At 41.5% G+C, this 6,000-nt stretch overlaps 1 non-coding gene across 1 annotated transcript; it reads left to right on the top strand.

Annotated features, from left to right (window-relative positions):
• Positions 1–5,002: 5,002 nt before the first annotated feature.
• On the top strand, positions 5,003–5,074 carry TRNAP-CGG (transfer RNA proline (anticodon CGG)). Its single transcript has one exon. It is a non-coding gene; the product is annotated as a tRNA-Pro (tRNA).
• The last annotated feature ends 926 nt before the right edge of the window (positions 5,075–6,000 follow it).

Raw genomic sequence — 6,000 nt, 5'->3', positions numbered from 1 at the left:
TCATTGTGAGGTATTTAGATGGATGGGATCTCACTATGAAATAATGGTTAGTAATGTAATCATTACTGGAGACTTTAACATGCCAACAGTAATTAATGAAAACACTGACTTAAATTTAACGAGACAAACCCAAGAACTAAAAAACTTCCTCCGTTTACACGACTTGAATTCCTATAATTCCGTTCCCGATAGTAACGGTAAAACTTTGGATTTAGTATTCGCCAGTCAGACAATAACGAATGTCACCTGTAAAAAGAACACTGATCCGCTGCTACCTGAGGACTCCCATCACCCCGCCCTAGAAATAGAAGTACATATCACTCCAAACCGTGTAAACTGCAAAAGAGAAGCTCACAATACTTATAATTTCAAAAAATCTAAATTTGAACACTTGTTCACAGGACTAAGAGATCTTACTTGGGAAGACCTTTACGAATGCACTGATGTAGACAAAGCAGTAGCCTGCCTTTATTCTAAAATTTACGCAGTGTTAAATGAGACTGTTCCTAAAAGCGGCTCGTGGAAGGTCAGGACAAACCCAATTGGGTTCACAGAGAGCATAAAACAAAAACTGAAAGAAAAAGAATACTACCGAAAACGGAAGCACCTTTCAGAATATAACAATAGGCAATTTAAAACATCAAGGTCCGAAACTAAGTCTGCAATTAAATCCTCATATAACAATTATGTAAAAACTGTAGAGCAGGATATCACTGATAAAACCAAAACCTTTTGGACGTGGGTAAAAAATAAAAGAAAAAACAACAATAATCGCAATACCTATGAATACGACTCTAAAGTATTAGAGAATGATAGGAACATTACGGAAGGGTTTGCAACGTACTTTCAGTCTGTATATTCCCAAGATACAGTAGAGCTCAGTATAACATTCCAAACGTTTCATCAGGAACCATTGACAATATCCACATTGATAGCATTACTGTAGAGGATGTTGAACTAGCGTTAAAAAAGCTCAAGCCAAAGTCTTCCGCGGGACCAGATCAGATACCACCGTATGTTATAAAAGGTTGCAAAGATGTACTGAAATATCCTCTCCTCTTCATTTATAACTTAATTCTGAAAACATATGTATTTCCCACAGTATGGAAACTGTCCCGAATATGCCCTGTGTTTAAATCGGGTAATCCAATGTTAATAAAAAACTACCGACCAATATCAATTATTTCAGCTATAGCCAAGGTCTTCGAATTTATATTATGTCGTAGATTCACAGTCTATACAAGACCTTTAATATCAGAACAGCAACATGGATTTATTTCAAGACGATCCATAGTAACAAATCTCATAAACTTTACACAATCAATATCCTCAGAACTTGATAGAGGTGGCCAGATAGATGCAATATTTACTGACTTCGAAAAGGCCTTTGACAAAATTGACCATGACATTCTCCTAAAAAAATTAAATATGCTTGGATTATCTTACACATTACTATGTCTTTTCAGCTTCTACCTAAGAGATAGAAAGCAGTATGTAATATATAAAAGAAACTCGTCCAGAGAATACCCTGCAAATTCAGGAATAGTCCAGGGCTCTAATCTTGGGCCGTGGATGTTCCTGATGCTAATCAATGACTTACCTGAAGGAATAAAATTCTCGGACTCTCTTTCATTCGCCGATGACTTTAAGGTATTCAAATCGATTGTCACCATTAACGACTGCGAACTTCTCCAAGCTGACTTAAGTAACTTACTGCAATAGACGACTGAAAATCAACTATATCTAAATGTAGAGAAATGTGTATCCATGTCGTTCACTCGAAATAAAACGTATATTTCCTTTAACTATAAACTAGGGTACGATGACCTGAAACCAGTAAATGAGGTTAAAGACCTCGGGATATTATTAGACCGAGAACTCGCCTTCACTCCACATATACAGAAGGTAGTTGCTGAGTCATACATGACATTAGGATTTGTGATGAGGAATGTCAAACCCTTTAAACTCCTAAAAACCTGTGTACACCTCTACAGCTCTCTAGTCAGGCCCAAAGTAGAATACGCAAGCGTTATATGGAATCCAGCAAACAAAATATATATTGCACAGATCGAAAAAATCCAAAAGAGATATTTAAAATACTTACATTTCAAAAAAACCGGTAATTATCCACACATAGCATACAACGAACTTCTCCTAAATTTTGAAATAGAAAGCTTGGAACTGAGGAGACAAAAGGATGACATGAAGTTTCTGTACAAAACTGTTAACTCTCTTATTGAAAACCCTGACTTTTTATGCCTCTTGAACTTCCACGTGCCCCGCTTTAATGCGAGGACAAATGTAACTTTTCATAATAAAACAGTCAGAACAACCGCTCACAAAAATTCCCCACTCTACAGGCTATGCAATGTCTACAACAGAGCAGTTCAGAAAAATAATTCTTTAGACTTCTGTGTACCTCTAGGCCTGTTTTTACAACAATTCACCATCTCCGTGAAAACTCTGTAATGCTGAACCAAAAAATGTATTATAAACATTCTACATTAAGCCCTATCCCACAACTGTAATTATAAGTATTGTAAATATAATATTAGAATAGTTTAGGTATTAGGTTATTAGACTAGTTTAGATATGAAAATACGTTTTTATATACTTGTTTCTTGCAAGGATTAGATATGTAATATTATTTATTTCTCAACGTAAATATATTATTAGAATAGTTTAGATATTATGATATTAGACTGATTGAAACAAAAAAGTGTAAACATTTGCCACTGTAATTGGGATTAGAAATCCTGTAGTGCGCAGTAAATAAATAAATAAATTCACAGTCCCTACCACCATTACAGGCAAACCTACTTCACCCATAATACAAGAACAACAACAACAACAACAAACAAACACACACACACACACAGTCCCTACCACCAAACCAAACCGCATCACGCAACAGCCCCGAAGGACCATGGCCTACAAAGCGACCGTTGCTCAGCCCGGAGGCTTACGGATTACGAGGTATCTGTGGTCAGCACGACGGATCTCTCGGCAGTTTTCTTGGCTCTCTAGACCGGGGCCGCCATCTCACCGTCAGATTGCTCCTCAATTGTAATCACGCAGGCTGAGTGAACCTCGAACCAGCCCTCAGATGCATGTAAAAATCCCTGAACTGGCCGGGAATCGAACCCGAGGCTTACGGGTAAGAAGCAGGCCTGCTACGCTTCCACCGCAGGGCCGGCGACCCTACCACCATTACAGGCAAATTCACGGGTGCACACAAACAAAATACAAAATACTTGTACTTCGCGCTTGGCTCTGTGTTCATGCTGGGCAAACTAAATATTTACCCGAGTGCAGTGAAACACATTCCTCTACATGTGGCATCAGTTAATAATGCCGAAAACTGTAGACATGCCAAAACCAAGAAGAGTTCAATTACAATTGATTTCATTAATATTTCTATATTAGCAAGACGATGTGCAAGTGGCTATGCTGTTATCATATTGATATTCTTGTTGTAGCCTCTGATGCGTAGTGCTGAACACTTCGATGTTATCTACTAAACTAACATACCTGGTCTGTCGTCGTAAGACGCTGTGAATCTTGAGGGTGTCGCATCTTCCACATACCCCAGGACGAGGAGGCTTCAAGCGCATGCGTTAACACAGTGATTTAAATTTCGCTGGGATGGCTCTCTGTAATCCAGGTCCTTGGAGAGTACTGACCTGCTGTAGAATGATCCGATTTTCGAGATAGCCATATTTGGCATGATTTAGCTGTTTGCAATTTTTAAACTTGATAAAAAGCGTTCTAAGAAATAATAAGATAATGTAAATACAATATTCTTTGGCTCACCAGCGCTGTGGTAGTTGGGGTTCAGCGCACGCCATTCCTGAGAGTCTATCTACTCCGCCTGAAATTCAAAGCAATAAGTCATGCTTCACTCCAAGTAACCAGTAGCTCCTGGAATGCAGAACAATTGAAAGCTGTCATTAACGGCGGCCGATAGAACAACTTACAACATTGTCCCTCACTAGATCGCAATTTCGCCCGATCAATCCCAGCTCAAGTAGACGACGTTTTCTAAGAGTGGTCAAAGATGTTGATACTCTTTGTCATTGCTGCTGCCGTGAAACAGATGTCAGTTGATTGGGAATGTGCATAATTATTTTGCTTTCAGTAATTCACAGATCAAACACGAGAGATCGAGGCTGTAGACACGCCGCCTAGATGGTGACCAGGACTCGGAAGTTGAAGACCTATTATTGCATAAATAAAACATGCAAAAGTCCGAAAAAAACAAAAAAAAGTAAATCTGGCAACATCCGTCTCTGTGGTGTAGTGGTTAGAGTGATTAGCTGCTACCCCCGGAGGCCCGAGTTCGATTCCCGGCTCTGCCATGGTATTTGAAAAGTCTTACGAGGGCTGGAACGGGGTCCACTCAGCCTCGGGAGCTCAACTGAGTAGAGATACGTTCGATTCCCACCTCAGACATCCTGAAAATGGTTTTCCGTGGTTTCCCACTCCTCCTCGTGGCAAATGTCGGGATGGTACCTAGTTTAAGGCCACGGCCGCTTCCTTCCCTCTTCCTTGTATATCCCTTCCAAACATCCCATCCCCCACCAAGGCCCCTCTTCAGCATAGCAGGTCACCTGGGTGAGACACTGGTCATCCTCCCCAGTTGTATCCCCCGACCCAGAGTCTGAAGCTCCAGGACACTGCCCTTGAGGCGGTAGAGGTGGGATTCGTCGCTGGGTCTGACGGAGAAACCAACCCTGGAGGATAAACAGGATAGGAATAAGTGGTCATCACAGAAACATTTATTGTTGTGCTTAGTTCTATTCAGAACTCTACCCTGTATCCTTAATTGCCAATGGAGTACGCTGGCATTCGATCTCATAACCTTCAGTATATGAGACCAGCGTCTGGCCAACAATACAAGGTTTCCAGTACAGTGAACAGAGTCATCTCACATATAGGCTGACTGACTGACTGACTGACATAACATGCGTCTCTACTGTTCCCGATTTCGCTACAGACGTGTGGCTCGTTGGTCTAGAGGTATGATTCTCGCTTCGGGTGCGAGAGGTCCCGGGTTCAAATCCCGGACGAGCCCATTCGCTTTTCTCACGCCTCCAAAATACGCGGCTTTATACATGGAAGGTCAGTGGACTGCGGTGAACACGTTCGTTTTCCCACCTGCAATCATCATCATCATCATCGACATCTGTTTACCCTCCATGTTCGGCTTTTCCCTGGGACTCAGCGAGGGATCCCTCCTCTACCACCTCAAGGGCAGTGTCCTGGAGCTTCAGACTCTTGGTCGGGGATACAACTGGGAAGAATGACCAGTACCTCGCCCAGGCGGCCTCACCTGCTATGCTGAACAGGGGCCTTGTGGAGGGATGGGAAGATTGGAAGGGATAGGGAAGGAAGATGGAAGGAAGCGGCCGTGGCCTTAAGTTAGGTACCATCCCGGCATTCGCTTGGAGGAGAAGTGGGAAACCACGGAGAACCACTTCCAGGATGGCTGAGGTGGGAATCGAACCGACCTCTACTCAATTGACCTCCCGAGGTTGAGTGGACCCCGTTCCAGCCCACGTACCACTTTTCAAATTTCGTGGCAGTGCCGGGAATCGAACCCAGACCTCCGGGGGTGGCAGCTAATCACACTAACCACTACACCACAGAGACGGACACCTGCAATAATAATAATAATAATAATAATAATAATAATAATAATAATAATAATAATAATAATTGTCACGGGGCTACCCGTGGACCAAAAGAGGTGAAATAATTTGCCGGGGTGAATGGGCCTAACTTCAAATTCATGAATGGATTTAAAACTTTAACAAAGGTTATATTTGTTTAGAATTTTAAAAATCAACAACAAATTTTTAACAACTTTTCACTTAGTGAAATAACAATGACATTTCCGGTACCATGACAAAGTTAATACCAGACAAGAACATCCAAAATTTAGTGACTGTTTAGTAACCTGGGCTTCCAGCCCTTCGCTTCACAATTTGTGAGCACACA

This window comes from Anabrus simplex, chromosome 4 (genome assembly GCF_040414725.1).
Source record: "Anabrus simplex isolate iqAnaSimp1 chromosome 4, ASM4041472v1, whole genome shotgun sequence".
Classification (NCBI taxonomy): Eukaryota; Metazoa; Arthropoda; class Insecta; order Orthoptera; family Tettigoniidae; genus Anabrus; species Anabrus simplex.
Note: the sequence above shows the minus strand (reverse complement) of the source record. Positions and strands in the feature narration are given on the sequence as shown.